This window comes from Sabethes cyaneus, chromosome 3 (assembly GCF_943734655.1).
Source record: "Sabethes cyaneus chromosome 3, idSabCyanKW18_F2, whole genome shotgun sequence".
In the NCBI taxonomy this organism is placed as follows: Eukaryota; Metazoa; Arthropoda; class Insecta; order Diptera; family Culicidae; genus Sabethes; species Sabethes cyaneus.
The window spans coordinates 228,794,576-228,819,189 of record NC_071355.1 but is presented as its reverse complement, the minus strand read 5'-3'; the positions used below and the strand labels follow the sequence as shown (position 1 = coordinate 228,819,189).

The following is a 24,614-nucleotide window of genomic DNA, read 5'->3' as shown; positions in this document are numbered from 1 at the left end:
TCGCACAAAAGTGACTATCAGTCTGGTAGCTGGAACCCATATCAACGAACAGTTTTCCCAATTTTACCCCCACGGGGTTGCTCTCCGTCACAGGAATCCATGCAAGCCAAACTTGCGTACGCCCAGTAGGGTGTGTTGTGACATTCGAATCAATACGCACATCATAGCTTCTATCATGCGTTACGAGTGTTTGAGATTAGGGCAGACAGATGAGCCATATCTGGCGTATCAGCAGTTGGTGAGGCCAGTTCCAATAATGTTTTTCAACGCAGAAAGCACGTGAAGCCAACGCCGCCGTCGTGCTAGGTGGGAATACTTGGAAATCCACCTTTAACGAGCAAATTTTTGTTGCTCTTTATGCAAGGACGTGATCCGAATGACAAAATTTAAGTCCTATAGGATACGAGCGTGAATATACATTTGGAAAGCTGCGGGGCGAACGGTACAATAGAGGCAAATTGGGAAAATCACTTCTTTCAAGGTGAGATATGATTGGATGTTAACGGTTTCTGTTTACTCGCAAGTCGATCCAGTCGAAATGTCGTGGCTTCTGACATGGCTACTGGGGGATACAAACAACAAGGTGTAATTTGCATTTTGTGAAAAATTTCACCCAGAGATATACGAATGAAACGCCGGGGGTGCCGTTAATCTTGTTTCTCGTAATAAATAGGCGATTAATAACTTTATTAGAGCCGTCACAATTGGTAGACGGCAATTTATAATTTTGTTATTTATGCGACATTGCCAAATGGTTGCCGCCTGAAAGTGAAATTCACATTTTATCGCGGGCATAATCGTGAATTTCGTATCATTTGGAATAATGAATCATTTTGAAAATTGTACCCAAATAGAAGTGCAAAATTAATATTGCAACCCAGATGAAAAGTGATTATGCTTTGTATTGTTACCCAGCAGCAGCACATTTTACGAGTGAGGCACAAATTGGTCAGGATCACTGGCGTGTGCAGGCTGAGCACACCGGGACACATGCCCTGCTTTCTCTGTAAAAATTTATTTTAAAATCGGAAAATTATGTTCTGTCACATGAAATTTTTTTCTTGTTTTTAAATTTCTAATCTTTTAATGACAAAATTTCTATGATGACAATTTTTGTTATTCCTGAGTATGGCTGAAAAACAAAAAGAGGGAAACCGTGTGAGAGAAAAGAATAAAAACTATCATGTTAAAAGAAAAATGCGAGGGAAAGCGGGAGATGAAATTAAAAAAAAAAATGGAGAATAAGCAAACGGGAGAAAAAAGTATGAAGGTCTGTGCCTACACGAACGAGGGGCTCACCTAGGACTAACAATGCAGGTTCAATTCGGAAAAGCTCAACATATTGCAAATGTTTGTCACTCAAATTTTCAATTTACTGATTGTAATAAATGCTCTGAAACATTCCCGTAAATTTGATACCACAAGACAAGTTTAAATATAAATGCCCGTGCACTGTATGATGTTTTGCTTGTTCATCATCTCACGACTGATTGACTGACGTTCTCATTTCACGTGGGAAGCAGTCAGCTCACTCTGGCACTTGAATGCCACATCCTACCCATGCGTAAAATGATCAATTCTATATATATATTATTTCAGAGCAATTACAGATACTTTACATTGCTACTGCAGTCGTCGGATTATTCTTTCTTGTTATATTGACGTTCTTTAACTCTCATATATAGCCTGCAAAGAAAATCGCTATCCGTTTTGTAATGTGACGAGTGACGACTTTAAATAGAAAATACTACTTGTCCTAAAATTCTCCATAACTTGTCATCGATGTTGTACGTCTATCAACCTTACTTTCCTGAAGTCATTGGTTATGATTAGCCCACACTCGTGCCGTGTGGTGTAATTTTCTCACACACGCGTGCTCATCCTAACAAACGCGCCGGCGTCAGCGTCCCTTTCGGACTTTCGCTCGTACTTATTCATGCACTGCGTCGAGTTTTTGCTAACAGCTACGGTCGTCGCTTTAGTTCGTCGTTGCTGCCCGAGCTGCTGATGCCGATTACTCGCGAGCGCTCGCGCTTCCGCCTGTGAGTAAAATCGGGGGCGAAGATGAAGAAGAAAAGAAAAAGTAACGCCAAACCTGTATCCCAGTGCGCATCTATGTCTCACGGGCAGCTGAATGCTCAGGAGTTATTTGACTCGGGAATAAACTATGCAGGAAGACGATGTGAGGATGTGCGTGCGCGAGTGTGTAGATAGCAGAATGTCTGCACACAGCAACGGTGGCTGTTTGTTTTACGCCTGCGTGGGCGGCGTAAAGCGTTGAATGCTATGCTTCTCTTAGCCACTGGCGTGAGAGTATACAACGTAGACTTTGCGCTCGATTGGCAACAGTGGTTATGATATTCTATCTATCCAATACATTAACGGTTTCAAAATATTGGCCTTAGACTCATCTTGACTCAATTTTCATGAATGTTGGTCATGGCCTTCTCGCCGGCTCAATCTTAATATACATTGACCATAGCACTCTCGTTGACTCAACTTTAATGCCAACTGCCCAATTCCATTTCGTAAAAACAAGAAAAATATGAATAAAATTTGAATTTATGACACTTTTGCAATAAGCATACCATAAATTTTATTATCCGTAATAAAAAAAATATTGAATAGGTAGTATTCCTACTGCAAAATTTAATGTAAATTTTTTTGACGTAGAACTACGTCTTACGGCAACGTGTGGGATAGGGTGTCATTTCAAAAAATCGCAAAATGCGAGCGTCACGAAAATATCAAAGATTTTGAACGCTAATAGCTCTGCGTTTAATAGTTAAGATACCGATCGATTCATGAAAGATTTAGTAATTATGTGATTTCTATTAGGACATTCTTTTTCAATCACTAAGGCCATTACAAATATTTTTTAAAGTTTTTGTCCTTCCGGTGCTAGACAACTGCAGGGAGGGGGGAGGGGCAGGGGGGCAAAAAATAAAAAAAAATATTTTTAGGAATTTTTGCTTGAAGTTTAATCGTGAAACCCTAATTTATGCTTGCCTTAGATATATACGTTGTTATTTTCTGTGCAAAAACCTTCCAAAATAAACTCAAAATCGAAAAAAAATTTTTTGCCGGTTTTTGGAAGCTACATTATTTATACTTCCAATTGTGTTTCGTGGTAGAAGTGTTAACACTCCACTCCGTTAACTCGTTTTTCGAGTTCTTTAGGCTATAAAACCCACAGATAATTGATTTTATACAAAAAAATTTTACTCAAGTTTAACCATTTTTTTTGCTCCCCGATTTTTAGAGCCAATTTTGAAGGGCGGGGGGACAAAAACTTTAAAAAAGATTTGCAATGGCCTAATTTGTGAAATTAACGAAAAGTTGCAAGGTCAAATATTACCATACATTTTCTTTGTGACCGCCTTGCTCTACAGGCAGTAACATCTGATTTTTGTGATTTCAACTACTTTATTTTTAGAAAAACTGCAACAAAACCAACAGGTCGAATATTCTTTGCGACGTTCAGACTTATACTAATTTGATATCTGTGCTTGGGAAGTACACCAGAAAAAGCGATAAAGTCCTCTCGTCTTAACAAGATTGCTTAGGACCGTGCCAAACTCAGTTCCATTTGATGTCGTGAAAGTACACAGTTAGAAAAAAATGAGCGAACCACCCTATCTTTCGCCCGATTGTATCCACAAACTGCAGCAAGATTTTATTCAAATCTGAAGTCGTACATGAAAAAGGGATTGAGGGAATATTCATGCAACGAAAACGACAGACGAAAAACGAGAAGGTAAGGGGATGAAAAGCGTTAGAATAATACGAAAACTAAAAACGAAAAATAAAAGAAAAAGAGAAGAAAATTCACTGAAAACGAGAAAGAAATCAGCAAAAACATGTTGAAAGCATGAGAAAAAATAGGACTGCAGATAAAAAAACACGGAACAGGAAACGAAGACAAACGGAACAATGAAACCGGAGATACGGGACAGAAAAAATGAAAACGAGAAGAAAAGATGAAAAACAGATGGAAAGTGGGAGTAAACACCAATAAAACGTTATAAAAAATGAGAAAAAACGAAATAAAAAGGGAATCACGGGATTGAAAAGAGAAAAAGTGCAACGGAAACAAGGTAAATCGTGTGAGAGAATAAGGCGACAAATGTCAATTTTAATTTGAAGTAAAACTTTTGGTCTAATTTCGTGTCCAAGTCCGGTATGAAGTAAAATTTCAAGTTCAAATTTGTCCAAATTGAACTTTAATGTACTGTTCAACGCCAATTTTAAGCGTTTATTATTTTTTTGAATTTTACGTCTAATTTAGTTTTAGGTTCAAAATTTTATGCCAAATGTAATCTCTGATTTCAGGTCCAATCTCAAGTCCAGTTTCAAATGCATTAATTTTTTTTGTTAGATTATAGTCACTTTAACAGTTTTAGGTCATTCGTGACTTCTGCGGGGTTGAGATTTGAACCCGGGTCCTCGACGTGAGAGCCGTGAATGGTAACCACTACGCCGGGATTGACTCCTATTTATTTATTTATTTATTTATTTATTAATATTAATCCGACCTATTAGGTCTTTTAAATCCTAGTCCAATTTCCAGTTCAATTTGTAACAAAGCTTCAAGCCCAAATTAGTCCAAATGCAAGTCTAATTAAAGGCTCTATGTGAAGACCGATTTCAAGTCGAATTTCAACTCTAATTTCTACTCCAATTACAACTTTGATCTAATCCAGTCACATCCGAAAGTCAGCAGGTTTCAACCCAATCGGCTAGTGTTTTTGTGACAAATAATAAATGATTCGCCATCCTACAATTATTCCACTTTTCCAGACTGGAAAATCTTCTGAAAGTTCGGGTGCCCCACCTTTTGTTTGTGTTCTGAGCACGCTAGTGATCAGGATTAAATGGAAACCGTTACAAATAGGCACTGCATGTTGTGGAGCGTGTTATGCAAAACAACAACAAGCTACCGAATTAATTCTGATTCAGGGGTTACGTTAGGAGAATCGTATAACGATTTTATTGAACAATTATGTAAAATTGTTTCCTAAATCGAGGAATCGAGGTTTCTATGGGTTCGACTGACTCGCAGCTCGCGTAAAACACGTACTTCTTCTGCACAATCAGTTTAGATTGTGTACCTATCTTTAATTGGTTAGTATTTGTCACAACGAGCTGTTAAAATCCGAATGGAATAGAAGTACATATAGCTATAGCCATAGAATAATAATGGTCGGTGATAAGTCAGACCAAAATTGAAATTGACGAATTCAAAAAGTTTGCTACTCTGTATCGTTTGTAGCATTTAATCGCTCGAAATCATCTCATATCTCTGGCTGTTTGCAACATTTATATAACATGATCAAAGTAAAATGTAGCTATGGAAATTTTTTATCGTTTGCTGTCATTAACTCAATTTTTGATATTTTGCGACTTGGTCCGGTGAAATGATGATTTTCGTGTTACAAATTTAAATTTTGACCAAGTTGAATCGGAACAATCAAAACATGCAAATGTTTATTTTTCAACCTTGAATTTTAATTTGCATTTAAAAAATTCGTTTCGGTGTTATCGTTGGTTGGTCGATCTATTGGTGCGAATCGAAGGTACCTACCAATCCGATTCAGAAGAAAAACATTTTATCAGGTCGTCCGCACCGTCAGACTTTCGCATACTTTCGTGGAAACACGTAATTGGACTAGGGCCGCTCGCTGATTGGAATCAGCGCTTGGGTAGCACAGCAGCGAGCCGTTTCTTTGAATTACTCCACGTAGTTTGAAAGCAAAATTCCCGCGCTTCTCCCCAAGACGAAGATGGCAATGACAGATGCTGAGTAAGTAGCAATATTGACACCAATTGATTCGCTGACCGTGATTAACAACAGCAGAAACGACATACAACTGTTCGTCCTCCCACGCACGTGCGACCAAGTTACAATATCAAATAGTAAAAGTCCAGTTCCGAGAGCGTGGGTCTGAGGGAATGTGGCAATAGAGTGTCAATCTTTCTTCTATATGTTACATTTTATGTGGGAGTCAATCCGGAAACTAGTTGTACACTGCAGAAGAATCTATTCCCCGCTGCAGACGAGCCTGACGTCGCAAACAATTGCTAAAAGTTGTTACTCAACCTTGTCTAGTGTTCGGGAGCAGTTCTTGTTTTTGGTTTTTATGCTGTTATGAAGTTGAAAACTATTCTGTTTTCTCTAATGAAAACGAATGGAAGCGAGTAACTCTCCTGACAATCGAAACTTTGATAGATTGCTAACGATAAAGCTACATTATGAAAACGTTTTGTTCCCTTTATTTTTGACAGAAATATAAAAAAATGATTATACAGAGACGAAGTTATCCGAAAATGGGATAAAATCAATTTGTTGCACAGTGAGCTGCCGCCGTTTGCATTGCCCCCCCCACCAAAGATTGATGATGGCACTCTCTCGTGCTGCCTGCCAGGTCCAACTGGCCAGCGATGATTAATTTTGTACAATAACAGGACAAACAGGATCGCCGGTCGCTCCAGTCTGCGCGCTGATGGGTGGGTGGAACGGAACTAGCATAGATGATAGTCTGTGCACTTGATTCGATTCCACGCTGGCTAGCTCCAAACAACGTTGTGGTAATTTGATACAATAATCCAAATTACGTTGGCGACGAACGGTTTTCGGGCTAACCGCGGGACGCTAGGACGCTGCTGCTTTTGCTATTCACACAACACAGCAGTGATCCATTCCATTAGCGACCGATGGTGGATGAGAATTTCAACGAAAAAAAAGCACGTAATAATCAAATGATTACTATCTGCCCATCGATAGAGGATGGCTATTCGATTTGATAGATGGAATGTCGATCGGATCTTGATTAAGGTGGTAAAATTTATTCCAATTCATAGGAGGTATCTTCGATATTTTGGTAAAGGATGTAGCACAGAGAAGCGTTTTGTGGTATAACGGGTGGCAACTAAAATTCTGGAATTTATTTGCGGCCTCTATACTCAACAACAAACGAGCTCAGAGTGAAATGAGAGTATGTATGTGTTAGCTCTCTCTCTCGCTCTCTCTCTCTCTCTCTCTCTCTCTCTCTCTCTCTCTCTCTCTCTCTCTCTCTCTCTCTCTCTCTCTCTCCTCTTTTTGTCAATATTTTTTGTTTTGTTTATGCTTATCCAGTTTTGTTTGAAATGGCGTCGAAGCTAGAAGCATTTCGGGATCGCGTTGTACACTTCTACGAACTGCCACAGAAATCTCGGCAAAAAGTTTACGGCACAACATTTATAAAGCGAATATGTTGCGGCTTCGACTGTTTATCATGTCCTAAGAACCCCAACAACTATTCGTAAGCAAGGTAGTGAAAGACCATCCAAAATTGTGGACGCAGAAGGACATCGTTCTCTTTCTCGTGCCTTCAACAACAAGCCCTTTGGTTTGGCTATCACCAGACCAGACGCACCAGACGAAAGTTTGAAGAAAATGTTGATCCCATTTCTACAAAAACATCATGCAGATGGAGAATACGTGTTTTGACCGGATAGAGCATTAGGCCTGTGCGAGATTTCGAATAATTTCGTAAAATAGGGCCCTACTATGTAAGTCATGTCGAGCAACTCGAATCAACTCAGTGACTGTCGAGTGTCGAGTATGAGGAGAACGGGTAGCATAGCGGCTCAATGCACCACCAAAATAAAACAGCTCGCTCGTCATTTGCTGACGCTTTTTAGCGGTTGACTGAGCTAAGTTGAGCAAAAAAATCGTGTCGAATGTGACTTACATAATACCAAAAGTAGACCCGTCGAGCAAAGGGACATTCGACGTGACAAAATCGGATTCGAAAGGTGGTTCTATGGGAATTTGATACAAAAGAAATCGTCAACGCTGATTCTCTGACTTGAACAAATATTTGAAACGAAATGGGGTGATTCATCTATTTTGAACGGGCGTTATGAACATTTTCGTTTCAAAGTCAAACTTTTGCATAAAAAATACTTCAGCTGCAAAAGGCAAGTTTAGTTAACATGTACAGCCGCCTATAACGGCGAATCACGGGGCTTGTCAGAAAAGTTAGATTCGAATCCGATTATAATTGGCTCCCATTATAGCTTGATTCAATCCGTGGATCTCCCAGTTTAGTAAAAAGAACGGTTTTCAAGCCTTTAAGTGTTGCTTTAATCCCCCTCCCGGATCTAATTTCCGCTCTTTTCCCACCAGGTTTTGTCTCGTTCTGAAAATACTATAAGACACATATGTTTCATTAATTTCTCTTCCTGTTTCCTTCGACTCTTAGAAAGAATATTGTTATAAAAAAATAATTTTTTAAGCTATCGAATGCAAACTGAGTTAAGAACTGAGGAAGGCGTCAAATCGGGTCTTTATCAAGGATGCTAGAATGACATGCTACGGTTCCTTTCAGTTATCAGCATATGTGGGTGATTTATAACGTCGAGTATTAAGGTTACTCAAAAGTTGCTCTGTCTCAATAAGAGATTTCAGCAAGTTTACCAGTCTTATGACAGGACATTATCCGATCCAAAATCTTGGTTTTGTACAAGATGATGTCTTTCGCTTTTGTAATGCTGAGAACGAAACCTCGGAACACCCGCTTTGCAATTGCGGAGCACTAATAAGACGCAGACTGCAGTATCTCAAAAAGGGCCTGTTAGAGGTCTGGTTTATGTCGCAGATCAGGGTAACTAAGTTTATAAATAAAGACATTCCTGTTGGGCACCTTTCCCGCTCCAGCTTTCAGCCTATCACTTCCTCAATAAAAAAAAATTATAGAAATTTCGTTCAATTTCGCGAAATTTCGACGAAATTAAAATGTAATTTCGTTTCGTTTCGAGAGTTCGAAATTGGTCACAATTTCGTTTCGACTAATTTCGCTTAATCGAAATTGAGCTTAAATTTTGTTTCGTTTCGTCTCGACACCTAAAAAGTCAATCTCGCACAGCCTTATAAGAGCATCATGGCATTACGCCAAAAAAATGCAATCGTTCCTGAATATCCATTCGATCCCATTTGTACCCAAAAACCACAACCCGACAAATCAGTCTCAGTGCACCTAATCGAAGATTTCTTCGGGATATTGAGTTCCTTGGTGTACAAAATTCACTGGAGAGCCACAAATTGCAGACAGTTGATTGGTAGAATCAAAAGATGCATTCGCAAAGTTGACTTGACGGCCGTACCACGCTCCAGTTCCGACATCAGACGGAAGCTTCGCCGAATAGCCGATTACGGACCGTTTTCAAATGTTCACTAATTTTTTTTAACAATGGATAATGTATCTTTAATTTCGGTAAATCAGATCTTCTTCATGCATCTTTGTCTTTTTTTGACAGCTTGAGAAAGAAATTCCAAAATTTTAGTTGCCACCCGTTAATAATGCGTGGTGTAGACATTTGACAATATTAACAATAAATATTATTACTATAAGTAGAACATCCTCTCACGCACATCCTCTCACATCATCTTCTTGCATAGCTTATTCCCGAGCCAAAAAACTCGTGGGGAATCAGTTGCCCGTGAGGCTGGTAGCGCACTAGGATACAAATTTTGCATTATTTTTTCTTCTTCTTCTTAACGGGCGGGAGTACGAGCAGTCGCGAGTAGTCGGTATCAGCAGATCGGGCTGCAACGACGAGCGACGACTGTCGTTGTTAGCTAAACGCATACTCGCAAAAACTCGTTGCACCGCATGAAGAAATAAGAGCGGGAGTTTTAAAGGGATGCTTATGCCTATGAATGACTACGCGTGTGTGAGAAAATTAGACCACACGATGTGGGCTTCGCAACACTATTCCAAAATTCAAAATAATGGACAACGGAGAAATCGTGGTGAGCGTACAGCACCACCCATCGCCTCTTTCGGGGGACTCTTGTACTTCAGGTCTATAAGCACTATTTTCACGTAGTTTTTTGGAGATTATGTCGAGTTTTCTCATCTTACAACACTAAAAATAACAGACAGTCTATGAAGTAATGAACGGTTATTTTGATTCTACTAAAATACTCAAAAGTCAATCTTCTAGTTATCATTCGTTTTTTATTCTTTATTTTATACATCGTTTAAAGCACGATTCAGGACACTGCTGTCCGCGTGGCACACAAAACACAATTTTCTAGTTTATTCATGTTAAGCAGCAACTGCTGGAAGGCTCCAGTAGCGTTGCGGCGTTTCATCAAATGAACTTCGCACGTTTTAAGTCAAGTCATTAAATAAGTTCGTGCCGCTTCCCACGATGACTTACAAGTCCAATCGATTAGAGTTTCACGTGTGCTGTTGTATCGTAGCGTAGCGTGGAGGTCGTTTTTCGTTGCAACAGGTCTTTAGATGAGGCTCACTGGCAGCCCTACAACAGATGCCTATATCAATTTGCAATAATTTATTAATTGAAAGTAAGTTTGACGGAGCAATTACATCTAAACACATATATCTCGGCAGGATACGGTACCGCCAATCTACTAAGTAATAAAAGCAATTTGTTCGCCTGTCAAGTTTCTGAAGCAACCGACGCAGTGTTGCTTCGAAAGAATACAACGATCGTGTACCCACCCGGTTTAGCAGCACCGCAATCGATTAGAGGGACGGTACGCGCTGAAAAGTTATCTCAACATGTTTTAATTAACTCGTTTGGTGTCATGCAAAATAACCCATAGGTTCGTACTTTCGGACTCCCTGCTAGTCGGTCACCGTATCGGTTGTCGAGGGTAAGATAGGCCCTATGGCTACCGATAAATCTAATTAATGCTCGAACCGTGACAGCTAAGGGCCATCGAAGATATTTCCAGTCTCGAACCAAGTGAACGCTTCGGTTACATCGTGTGTACACAAAATACAATATACAAGAACTAATTGTTAAAAGATTTGATTACGTTCCAACGGGACGAGTTAAGGAAAATTAAATAGTAAGGAAAAGTGAGACGAGCAAGCTTAAACTGCTATTACGTTTAAATGCACAACCTTGTACTAAAAAGTAGTGCCGTAGCTTACTAAAGACTAGTTACGGCTGCACCTTGCAGCAGCACTGCAGCACTGCATTAAGCGCTGATGCAACAAATTATGTGCAGTAGGTACGCGAGATAAGAGGGTTGCTACACACTAATGAGCTGTGAATGATTAATATCGGGCTACTTTTCATCGACGCTTTTCATAAACACTGCAGCGATAGAAGGCAGCAAGATGCAACGTGCGTCGCGATCTCACCCGGCAGAGTCATTTATTACATCGTTTTAAAATAAATTAAACTTCAATAAACCGTGCTGCAGGTTCTGCGATGGCACAGAATGGGCCGATGATATATAATGCCGGTAGACGCGGGGGCGGAAAGTCAATCGTTATTCAACGGCCATATTTTTCTTATTTTTTCTTTTCGGTTGAGTACTTTGAGAATAACCACTCAATCCAGGCTTTTGCGTTGACTTGGTAATGAAGCTAGATAATATGTAAATTTACTCAAATAGCAGTTCGTTAGATAGGAACCAGAGGAAAAGGACATTAATGAGAATTTAGGATTGTCGATAATGCAATGCTGTGAAAATTAGGTGTGGAGAAAGGAATTAGCGGTGGCCAAATAGTATTTATAGCATTTATCATGTCTTGAGTCACCTTTTTAAGACTAAGTTGCAAAGAAGTTTCCAGTCTGTTCGGTATTGTAAAGCCATTAAACTTAACTAAATTTGAGGGAAAAAGCATACCAAGTTTTATCGAACCTCCCGTTATTATAAACAAACTAATTAGACAATATTTTCAGTAAACTGTCTATAAATTAAAACACCATTCACCATCCTTCAGCAAAAGCGTTTCTTCACCACACAGAACCGCCGCATGTCACTAGACTACTGTCTTCAACGCCCTCTCTTCGCCTTTCGAATCGCAATATATGTTACGACAATCGCCATAAATTTTCCAACGTGGCAGTAACTGCGTAGCAAGGCTAATATTGTTTACCAACCTCCGGTGCAGTTATTCAGACACTAGCCTTTCTCCTGGGCCTCGTTGCAAGTAAATTGCATTGCAGCGCATCCACAGACTCCCTCTTGCACTGCACACTACACGGTGAATCTATTAATAACTATCCTAGACCCAGCAGATAACCCAGTATTTGCGCTGTTGTGCATCGGAGGCACATATCGCGAAGGCGCTTAGTTGAATTCCTTTATCGTAACGGTTTTCATCCGACCTTGCTGTCGCCGATCTGTGCCAAGCGCCGTAGCACAGGTGAGTGTGAACCGGCAAAACGTGATATCGTATACGTACTGACAGGACAGCGTCCTAATAAAACGCGTGTCTTCCATTTACTGTTCAAAGTCACCGATGATGGAATATTTATCTTTGAACCACAATATCTAACCGGCAGTGATTCACTGGCTTTGTCTGTTTGCGACTTTGCACAAATTGCCTTGTTTTGTGCGAGAGCTCACACTGCCCAACCGTCATTAAATGCATCACCACTTGGGGCATGATCTTTGGCCAGCATGTACGCAACCGTTGCTGTCGAAGATCATTTGTATTGTCATAAATTTACGTTTGTTGTGGACTCCAAATGGTGATGTGTTTGACCTATGTTAATTCACTCCTGCACTGTGGATTAGCGTTGAATTAAGTGGAATTAGCATTAAGTCCATTGGCGAATTATCTTAACATTTGTATGTCAGTATCTTTACATTTGTTTGTCATTTGAACTCCTAAACAAAACCAAATCATAAACATAATTTAATATTCTGACTTACCAAAATGTGGAAATTTGTTCAAAATTATGCGTTAAATTTAATTTTGTTTAAGTTTTACAACAAAAAAACTAAAATTTGGATATTTTTGAAAAATTTGAAGATTTAGATAATTGTTATTTTATGATTTTTCAACTGACCGGAAGTGTAATGGTATCACACTCGACGCGAAATTGAGAGTTGTGGGTTCAAGTCCCACCGGGACATTAAATTATTTTTCACAGATTGTTTAACATATTTCCCAGTTCTTCCAATACATACATGTGTCACAAAAACACATTCATTCCCTAGAAAGAAGTTATGATTTTTATCATAGCTTTTTTCTTTTAAGATTTTAAATTTGCAATAACTTTAGAACGGCTGGGCCTAAGAAAAAAGTTTATATGACATGAATTTGTTCAAAATGATACATGGAATTTGATTTTGTTTGAGTTTTACAAAAAACTGTAGAATTTGGATATTTTGAAAAATACTTTTCGAAAAAATTTCAAAGATTTGAAAAAAAAATCCTAAAGATGGTCCATCGATAGCTCTTCACCAGATTGTAGGGCATAATTTAAGCTATCTTTAAAAAAAGAATTAGGCAAATCGGAGGGGATGATTTTGAGATAATTGACGTTTTATGATTTTTATCATGGTTTTGAGAAGTTTTTTCTTTTAGTGTAATTTCCTACAATTTTTCCTTTGATGCCATTTTGAAGTTTTCAAGATATTATTTAAAAAAAGTAATCACATTTCTAAATACGCCCTTTTGAAAAGTTACTCTTGACGAAATCGAAATCTTGACGCAAAATCAAGTTAAGTGCAAAATGAGTACTTGCGTGGTATTCAACACATCAGGAAAATTCCATTCCAATAAAAAATAGTCGAGTCAAAAATGGCCTTTTTCAGCGTTTTGACCTGGAATTGCTCTTCTTCTCAAGCATCATGAACATACGTTCCTTAGGGGGTGTGAATATTGACTTTGACCATCGCCTATCAGGCAGCTAGATAACCCACAACCCGTGAGAAGTACTGCCAACGGCTCTACACTAAGTTGTTACCAAGATTTGGATGTTTTTTTATTGACCAAATCTCGTGATTGTAGTCATGACCTTGAAACGCGGTCAGGCATATATTAATATTATTTTTTTTAAACGATGGTTCTACAATTGATGAACGGACGATAAGTAAAAGTAATGAAGGATTTTTTGGGAATGGAGGGCAAAGAGTGGAAAGGAAGGGGGGAGAGGGGGGGGGGATAATAGGTAGATACGCTTAACAAGTTGTCGTTGTGTCTCATACCTTTTGTCCAATGCTGGTCAGCTTGGATTATAGCTTGGTTCGACCCATGCACCTTACAGCATTGGACAAAAGATAGGAGTCACAACGACAACTTGTTAAGCGTAGCTACATATTATCACCCCCTCCCTTTCCACGCTTTGCCCTCCATTCCCAAAAAACCCTTCATTACTTTCCCTTACCGCCCCTTCATCAATTGTAGAACCATCGTTTCAAAACAAAAAAAAGATTTGGATGGATTGGAGGAGTCTACAAAAAGGGTTATCGGCTCGAATTCTGCAACTATCGCGGCATGACGCTGGTAAGCACTACCTACAAGTTACTCTCCCAGATCCTATTACGCCGGCTGTCACCGATAGCACAAGGGTTTGGAGAGAATTGGGGTTCCATGGAGGCTCGCGCAACTACGGACTAAATTTTTAACATCCGACAGATCTTGGAAAAATGTCGGGAGTACAACGTGTTCACGGTTTACTTTAACTTTTACTTTACTTTTTCGGTGACAATCCGGTTACCGAATCCGTGTCGAATCTAGACGGCCGTCTGGAAGCCGTCTCCTCGTTTTTCGGTCTTGGGGTCCACTCTCCAGTGGCCCTAACACCCGCTACTCTAGCATTCACATCAACAGCGCTCATCCAATGGGTGCGGAGTCTGCCTCGAAGTCGTCGGCCTCTTTCGGGCTTTCTGCTAAATATTGTTTTCGCTGGTCTCCCATCCGGCATTCTCACTACGTAGCCAGCCTATTGTAGCCTGCCGTGTTTTAGTTGCTTCACAATATTCGCATCTTTGTACTCTTAGTATACTTCATGATACATGCGCATGCGCCACACTCCTTCGTCTAATATGCCGCTGAGAATCAATCGCAGGATCTTACGCTCAAAAACGGCAAAAGCTCGTCAGTCGCTCTCTTTCAATGTCCACACTTCGTGACCGTAGAGTGCTATCGGGAGAAATAGCGGCTTATAGAGCGCGAGTTTTGTACGGAGTTGCAGACTACGGGACCTTAGCTGACTACGTAATCCGTAGAAGGCCATTCTGACACCCGCTATCCGTCTTCCTACTTCACGGCTTACATCGTTGTAACATGTCACTAACGTACCAAGATGAAAAAATTTGTTGACCACTCCAAAAGTGTCTTCATCTATCACAACCGCTGTTCCATCACCCGAAGGGCTACCACCCTCTTTACTAGCCATTTATGATAAGCCCTATACTCGCAGCCTCCTCTTTAAGAGGCGTGTAGGCTTCTCCCACAGCTCTACGGTTGACACCGATGATATCGATGTGCTCCGCAAACCCTAGCAGCATATGAGATTTCGTGATGATGGTACCGTTTCTCTGCACGCCTTCCCTTCGAATAGCACCTTCCAGTGAAATATTGAACAGTAAAATCGACAGTCCGGCTCCTTTCTTCAAACCATCTAACGCCACAAATTAGTCTGATGTCTCACCCGCTATCCTGACGCATGATGTTCAAGCATAATCTGCCACAACTCATTTCGTTTAACTGAATCGTACGCCGCCTTGCAGACTATAAACAAATGGTGAGTTAATATTTGGCCCATCGTGGAATGTCCCTCTCAAAAGCCGCATGGTATTCGTGAATAAAGGTTTGTTCAAACGGCCTCAGGTATTAGCATCTTTGACTCGAGCAGCACGTTCCTCACAATCATGTGGAAACGGCCTTGTTCAAACGGCCTCAGTCTGAGAAACAGAATGCGGGGGAAAATTTTGTATTCAGAATTGAGGGAGAGTAATGCCTCGAAGGTTGCTGCATTCGAGTCGATGGCTCTTTTTGTAAATAGGGCATATAAGTCCTTCCAACCAGTCCATAGGTAATTCCTCCTCAGTCCATACTGTAAGTATAACTTGATGGATTGCACAATACAGCCGTTCGCTGCCGACTTTCAAAAGTTCGGCGGGGATGCCGTCCTCTCTTGCTGCTTTGTCACTTTTCAGCTCTCTAGCTGCTTTTCTAACCTCGTCCAAAGTAGGTGGATCCACAGCTTGTCCATACGCTCACGTATCACATCCTTATCGTTTTCAAAGCGGCGTACGATACAGTCGATCGAGACCAGCTATGGTGACGGAGGAGGGTCAGAAGTGCGTTCTGAATACCGCAGGGGTTCTACAAGGTTCCAAACTGGGCCCGGTGTTGTGGAACGTCATGTATGACGAGGTGTTGAAACTAAAGTTCCTGGTAGAGGTTGTGATTGTCGGCTTTGCGGACGATATCACCTTGGAAGTCTACGGTGAATCTATCAGGAGAGGTTGAGTTGACGGCTACCCACTCTATTAGCATTGTCGAAGATTGGATGCGCTCCAGGAAACTGGAGCTAGCGCATCATAAAACGGAGGTTATCGTGGTGAACAACCGCAAGTCAGTGCAGCAAGCAAATATCAGCGTCGGGGACTGCACTATTTCGTCAACGCGGCCCTTAAAACTCCTGGAAGTCATGGTCGACAACAAGCTCAAGTTCGGGAGCCACGTCGACAATGCCTGCAAGAAGGCTTCCACAGCTATTTCGGCATTGTCTCGTATGATGTCTAATAGCGGTTAATATGGCAGCAAGCGAAGGTTTCTAGCCAACGTGGTCCAGTCCATACTTAGGTATGGCGGACCGGTGTGGTCATCGGCGTTAGGAACCAAAAGCTACCTAGGTAAGCTGGAAAGTACCTATCGTCTCATGTGCTTGAGAGTGGCGAGTGCGTGTCGCACAGTTTCATATGACGCAATCTGCGTCTTAGCGGGTATATTGGCATCATCATCAGTGAGGACGTGGAGTGCTTCAACCAACGTGGAACTAGAGGCATACTAAGTACCACAAGATCGGCCTCGATTACCACATGGCAGCGGGCATGGTCTGATTCCACAAAGGGCCGGTGGACATACCGACTTATTCCGGAAGTAGCCGGTCGGGTCGACAGGCGCCACGGCGAAGTTAACTCCCACCTGACACAGATTCTGTCAGGGCATGGTAGTTTTAGACAGTATCTGCACAAGTTCGGGCATGCGGAGTCCCCCGCGTGTCCCGAATGCGTGGATGCAGAAGAAACTGTCGGCACGGTGATTTCGAAGTGATTTCTTCTGATGAGAAGTTGTTTGTTCTTCAAACCCCGCGTCATGCTCAAAATAATCGGTTGTGGTCAGTTTCGATCATCGACGTTCTAAAGCACAAACGGATTGTATCACGATACCAAAATTCATCAGCAGTCATGTTTTGAGGAGGTATTTCAAAGAAAGGGAAACTTCCTCTTGGGTGTGAACGTTAATGCAAAATACTATCTAGAAATTGTCTGCAAAGTCAATCTGACGGATTTCATACCGAAAAACGAATGGCCTCCAAGTTCTCCTGATTTGAACCCACTGGATTTTTATAAATGGGGTACATGCAACAGAACCTCAAGGACTTTAAATATCACAATTTGGACGAATTTAAGTTAGTTATCATCAAGATATGGGATGATATTCCGATGCAAGTAGTGCGTGCCGCGTGTAACGACTTTAAGAAGCGTTTGAAGTGTGTTATCCAGGCAAAAGGCGATTCAATAGAACAATGAATGTTTGTTGCGTTCTGTATGCATGGGTAAACAACTTCTAAAACTAAAATCCGAAATAAAGCAATTATTTAAAAAAATATGTGACTTTGTTTTTGTTCGAATACATATGTGTCACACTGTAAATAAGAGAGGAATTTAATTGTGAACATATTTTCGTCTCTTACTATTAATTTATAATGAAAATAGTTTCGACTTTTTTGCATACGGCTTTCGTTTTCAACTGAGACGTTTATTAAATTGAAATTTTACCATTTCGGTTTGCGCTTTCGGATTGTAAAAACAGTCTGACCTTTAACTAGCAAAATTGTTTTTATTACCACATCAAATTGAAAATAATATCAAAGTAAATTAACTAAGTACATTTTCTTAGTTAATTTACTTTGATATTATTTTCAAAATTATCTCAGTGAAAAAATCAATTTTAGAATAGATCTCCATCCCAAACATGCTCTTTCCTAGATGAGAAAACAAACAACGAAACCTCCGGCTCCGGTTCAACCGTGCTGTTATTTGGAAAAACATTTCAAACCTATCCTACAAAATCAACCGACGGACATTGCTATTTACAAAGCAAACATTAACGCGAATTGGTTATCCACCGCATCATAGGTTCGGCGGGGTTCGCCTGCCAATAATAATCGGGGCATCTCCGATTGATCTCTGCCACTCGTCAAAAATGTCGGCTTTCGGCGGATTGAGGATGTCGGTCCGGTCTAAGCGAAAGGAAATGGGTAAGTAGATCTTGAGATTGAAGCCGGTGAAGCTTTAAATAACATTGAATGTAACCCATTTCTGACCGAGACGAGAAATTGTTTTTCGATAATTTTTATTTGCAGAAATTTCTAATTTAAAATTTGAAGTTTTGAAAAAACCAGTGTTCAAATATAATTCTTTATTTACCTATAAAAACGTGCAGGTGTGATTTACATTCGCACATATGCTGTGAACATAAATATTTGAATACCGTTCCATAAGTTATTTATTTCTAAAACATTTGGCTAGAAACGGGTTAAGCACGAGTGCACGGTGAGTAATGAATCTAGAAGCGTTTTACGACTTCTGCACAGGGTTTTACGGCCGGAACGGATTCGAGCATATTTACCAGACCTCAAGCGGCTTTATTATGGCAGATAGTGAAAAGATAATTCAAAAAATGACTTCATCTTTGTGATGTGAATCATTCCATCCAGCAGGTCAGTCATACATGCCCGAAGCTGGAAGCAGAAAGGAATTCATTCTGGTTTTTCATGAAAGGATTTTTTTATAGTCTTTAATCCCTTTATAGTTACCAAACCAAACCAAATAATCAAAATGACATACGTAACTAATCCTGTCAGGTGTGAAATTGTTTGACCTACAATAGAATACTTAAATGGAAGTTTAATTTGCTTGAGAACGTTCAGAAAGCTTGTATGTCTTCTTTGAATATTTTTTTTATCAAATTCTGTTTTGATGTAGCGCACTGCAAAACGAATTTTTCCGGAAAAATATATCCACTGCTGTCAATTCGAGCAAACGGATTCAATTTCCCGAACTGGTTGTCGAACGTATTCACCGATAAAGGCTTCCAAACTATTCAATTTAAAAATTCTACAAACAAACATCGATAGAATAGACAGCAAAAAACACTTTTCCGCTTGAATTGCTCATGAGCAATATTTGTGCAAAGCAAACGACGGCGCAACATCCATCAGCAGCTCTTCATACATTGCACTGACGACGACTGGTGGAATGTCACACGGCGACAGCCAGCGCCAGCGGAAGGAAACGTGTCACGCGGCCGCTTTCGTTCGCTGGTGACGATGCGAATGCACCTGAAACGTTGCTTCTTCCACTAGCAAACAATTGATCGTTCCATCCCAGCAGTGCACTGCACTACTGCTGGCTGGAGAAAAGTGCAAACTTTGTTTAAGCCGATTCGGTATGGAACACGCTTATAGAGGATTCTAGTAGCTTACAAGCTCTTTTGGGGACACGCCGGCCGGTTCGATTTTATTCAGTACAAACTAATGGGGGCGGTTCCATTTGTGTCGTCTGCACTTTCAATTAATTTGCCATTGCGAAAACATACCGCGACGGCGGCGCTATCGTTTTCAAATGATTTAATTGAAATTTTTACGCTGAGTGCCGTGAGATATCATTGTGTATCAATTAGTACAGAATGGGCAGTCAAGTGATTCTATACATAATAGGCCTTCCTTGTCATGAAGCTTTCTGTTGTAAAATGTGGGTAAACACCTTTAGTGAAGCTTTTTAGGATTATTTCGAACCTTAATTTATTTAGTATAAAAGATCGGACAATTACGTTTAATGTGATTAATTGGGCAAATTTGGGCAAGTTTTTATTGAAACGTAATTAAAATTTATAGGTTGTTCAACATGTCACAACTAGTGACAACTAGACAACTAGTCACAACAACAACATGTCACACAAGTAGTACATTCATTGAGATATAAATTATAAATAATTTTTTCGTGCTCACTGATACGGTAAATACATTAAACCCTTCTAGGTTTATGGTCAATCAATTATTTTTCGTTGTTGGCTACAATTATTTATTAAAATTGGAACTCAAACTTTATTATGTTATTACAAATTTAAATAGAAATATGACAGCTGCAAATATGGCAAAGATGGCGGCACCATTTCGCAATAAGAGGATGTATTAATCAAACATAGAAACATTCATTTCCCCATTTGATTGATACATTTGAAATATTTCATCATTCATACTGGTTGATATATAGATAATCGCAGTTGAACTACTACCATGACTACTGCCATTCTTTGTGTCTCATAATGGAGGGTTCGCTCAAGGCAGCTCGTGCACTTCAAAACTCATCACTTCTAAACCGACTGGCAAAAATAACTGTAGGGGAAGGGCGGTAAAGACGGACACCTTAAGGTCAAGAGTCAATATCTACTCAAATATAACTGTATTGATTGCAATTTTCATACAAACTGAAACTTTAAGTCTCTGTCTAATAAAGTTACAGCGTGTACTAGAAAATTTCTTCCAAAAATTTATACTTTTTTTAATATTACAAATATTATGTATAAATCAGAGTTTCTGTGCATGGGCGGGAAAGATGGACACTTGATATGGGAAAGACGGACACTCGCGAAAAGGTGTCACGCGCCGACGAATTATCAGTATTAAGAAAGATTAACATATTTCATCATGTATTTGGGAAAGAATTGGCTTGGGAAAACCTTCTACCCAATTCCCCCTTTGAGCGAGGAAATAAAATGGTTCCCTTTTATAATCTTCAATATTTTAATTGGTGATGAATTAATCGTTTCTAAAAGTTGGCCTATTCCAACTGTTAAATGACTTCTGGATACTTTTACATGTGTAATATGCAAGTATTTGTAATTTAAATCGTTGTTAGGCAAAATGAATACGGAATCTTTGTGTCCGTCTTTCCCTACCTTCGGGTGTCCGTCCTTCCCGACTTGGATACCATTTTTTCAAACTTTAATAACTTTTTACTGAATATTCAAAAATTCACTAGATTTCCAATGGACATTCAGTGAAGGGTCAAACTAACGTAATGTCGTCGATATAGCCCGGAAGTATTGCTTTTTAACGATTTACCAGCTATTTTCTTCACACACAAAATTACATCGGTTAGCGTATTTAGGCATTTTTTCTTTGTTTTGCTTATAAATTTGACAGCTGCGCTGCTAGAAATCGGCAGTTTAATTCAAAAGTGTTTATTCAGTCTTTAGAAACATTTCCTATCATTGGTTTGGTTCAAAAAATTATTGTTTATGAAATATGATAAGTGTCCGTCTTTCCCGCAGTGTCCGTCTTTACTGCCCTTCCCCTAACAGAAAACAACTGCATCCACTGCAACTGCCAATTTTTTTCCCAATCATTATTAGACATATTTCACCTGTTTGTTTCTATTTGGGGCTATGAATGATTCACTGAACTAGTCGAAAGCACTGCTTTGTTTACCAACATTCTTCTTGGCGTTCAACTGCTTACAGCACAAGGACAAATTAAATCTCCCTTACTTCTCGGATTTTTTTTGGTCATTTAAGACGGATCATACGCCAACTCATCGTTGGAATTGACGCGGCACTCTGCCAGAATCCAGAATGAAACTTTGTGGGTGTAAAGTGTTTATTTAATTAGGCAATTATGGATAATCTTTTTCCGAAAATTGGCAAAGATGCTGTTTAAAAAGTGCTTACTTGCTGTCCTTCTTGGAAATATAAATGAAAAATGAGTTGATCTAGTGTCAACTGTTGTGATTCTTTAGCACCATTATGTTTAATTCAAGTAATTAGTTAAACTTTATCTTTAGGACTTTGGATTCTTTCGATCTTTCGTAACTCGCACATGTTTGCCGTTCTAAAAAAGGTTTCCATTTTTTAAGATCCTGATGCTATTATTCGAAGTGCAAATTTATGGGTGAAATTTCGACACATGCTGCTATAAGTTCATCCATGCACATATATTATGCACTGAGAAACATCACCTCGAAGCACATAGTTGCTTTACCAATTTACCTTTATGGTACACAAGGGGTACTGGGAAATGTTGAGCATTATCTTAGTCCATTTAAATTTCATTAACCGGTGAGCAACGGTGGATAGTGTTTCGAAAAGGTTTGTTCAGGTTTCACATAAAATTAATTTTTTTTATTACGCTACTTTCAGCAATAGTGGAGGTGAACGTAAACGATTTTTACAGCGCTCAGTCTCAAAGGGATTGCATTGCGATAGACGCACATTGGAAGGTAACAGGGTCCAGAATAAAGTTTACCTCGAAAAACTAATTTCATACCGTGTAATAAAGAAAAGATTACATTTAGTTTCAATTAGTTTAACTCTATAAAAATTTAACGAGTTGGCAATTTGCTCTCCTGCTTTAAAATGTTTCGACGGTATCATGATTTAACATTATTATTAATTGGACTCAGGATTAGCAAGCTCTACAGCGGCAGCTTTACAGTGTTCGTTTAACGCACAAAGTTATGAGAAAAGTTATTACGGTTAGGTATGGTGGCTAATGAATGTTACCAACAGATTGGACAATCAAAGCTGCTAAACAAGTGAGGAACTCTCTAATTGAACGAGCTTATAATAAAACTGAGATAAAGAAAAGAACTGAATAGTATAGAGGGTAGAGTAGAGGTGAGTAGTGAACTGAAAATGGAAGATTTACATTGAAGCTTTGAACACTTTGAAGGCAGATTGAACCAAGTTATAAACGGTCAGTGGATCACCCAGCTTGTGTAAAAAGGAACGATACACATACTTAACTAGGGCGTTGCTTCAATAACCTTCCCTTAGTTAATTTTCCACTTTTTCCCCTTCACGTCTTGTCCCACTCTGTTTGGATATTATAAACACCATGGTTTAATTGCTTTCTTCTACCATCGCCTCCCTCCATTGTAGATACAACCGTCAAAAAAAGTTTATACTTGCTTGGTATTTCTCCACGCTCATTTGCAATGTAAAATTTGCGACCGGGAAGTTGCTTGAAATCCATTTTTACGTAGGCTGCGTAGTCCATCAAAATACGTCCGTTGAATTTCGTCAAAACTTGCTCGTACGGTTTTGTCTACCCCCGATTTTATTAGCTTTTTATCCCGATTTTGTCAGCCTATAAATTTTGTTTAAGTTTTGTGCTTTTAAACATGATTTATTAAACTTTTCAGCCTGCTTGAAACTATTCTGATTCTCTGGGGAGAGTTTTGAATAAAGTGATGCTTTCTTGCGAGTAATTCAGGGTCAAAATTAGGGTATTTTTATAGTAAAAGTTCTATAGTTCCTAAACAAGCATAGATAGAGGAAGACTATATTCAGCAATGTTGTGTATTTTTACTGTTTGTATAACTCTGTAAAACAGGAAAAAGTGATACAACAACTACAAAAACAGCTAAAATGGAAAAACTGATTTCAATTATTTTTAATAGGATTTTTCTATCTTCGCTGAAGAGATAGAAGGTTATTGTCTTCAGCAAAATTTCTTGTAATAATATGCTGTAAAACTTTGCAGAACACATCAATGTGTTATATTGAAACTGAAGAAAAATAATTTTTTTGTTGCACTTTTAGGCGGATTAATCAAAATTTGAGTTCCGCTAGACGATAGAACTTTTAATTTTAAGAAACTCTTCCAAAGGTTTCATTAACCTAAAATCAAGTTTTCTCGTTAAAAGCTAATGCGCACCAAAAAAGGTTCTGGACCAGTGTGCTGTGCCCGGTTCATTGAGCTTCCGGTTGATCAATTGAGGGTTAAAATTTAATTTTTAGTAGAAGTTTTCGATATTGCAAGGTCTTAAGTCTTGAATTTTGAAAAAAAAAACCCGAAAATTTTTTTCCGCTTTTGTCAGTTTCCCCATTTTGTCAAGCCAAAATTTAACATGGGGTTGACAAAATCGGAACATTACTGTATAGACCAAAAATATATCGGGAGTGCAATGACAGGTGGGGGGGGGGGGGGGATTAAGGTTGGTACCCGAAGGCTTTTTACGTTAAACTAATGTCTTTTCCCATACAGGGTAACGGCACCAGTTTTCGCCACCCTCGCAATTCAAAAGTGTTTTATAGATATTTGGAATGCCATATTCAATAATTTAAACATAGTCATGTACTGAACCAATATAATATGACTCCAAACTCTTAATTGTTTTATAACTCAAACTGGCATTATTTTTAGTTCGTGTCGTCATATTGAAATGATTTAAACATGATCCATTTTTCGCTAATGGCGAATTTCAATTTCGGTTGTTTCTCAACGGAAACTCATTCTGTTTTCACTAATCAACTGAAAATTAATTCTATTTTTTGGAAAAAATATAAATATTAATGAATTTTCAGACTAGAACAAGATATAAACGATGCTTCTGGGGGTAACGAAAACTGGGTCTTGGGGGCCGAAAACTGGTGCCTCAACATGCATCACAAATTTTACATTTACAACGACTTTTTTAAATATTTGGGCTTAAGGCTCATGCTGAAAACGTAGCAAAAAAATTTCTGTTTAATGTAGGCTAAACAATTCTATAGAAATTCAACATGGAACTATATAGCAATGAATCTCGGTTTCCTTGTTTGCTGTCT

At 39.2% G+C, this 24,614-nt stretch overlaps 1 protein-coding gene across 6 annotated transcripts in view; it reads right to left on the bottom strand.

Annotated features, from left to right (window-relative positions):
- Nucleotides 1–24,614, bottom strand: part of LOC128743804 (calcitonin gene-related peptide type 1 receptor) — a 160,456-nt gene that overhangs the window by 30,605 nt on the left and 105,237 nt on the right. Inside the window, exon 1 of one of the 6 annotated variants that reach the window (XM_053840475.1) lies at nt 11,657–11,679. The exons of the other annotated variants lie outside the window; for them this stretch is intronic. The gene's annotated coding sequence lies outside the window, so the exon portion shown is untranslated. Of the gene's footprint in view, nt 1–11,656; nt 11,680–24,614 lie in introns of those variants that run through there. 6 annotated transcript variants of the gene reach the window in all.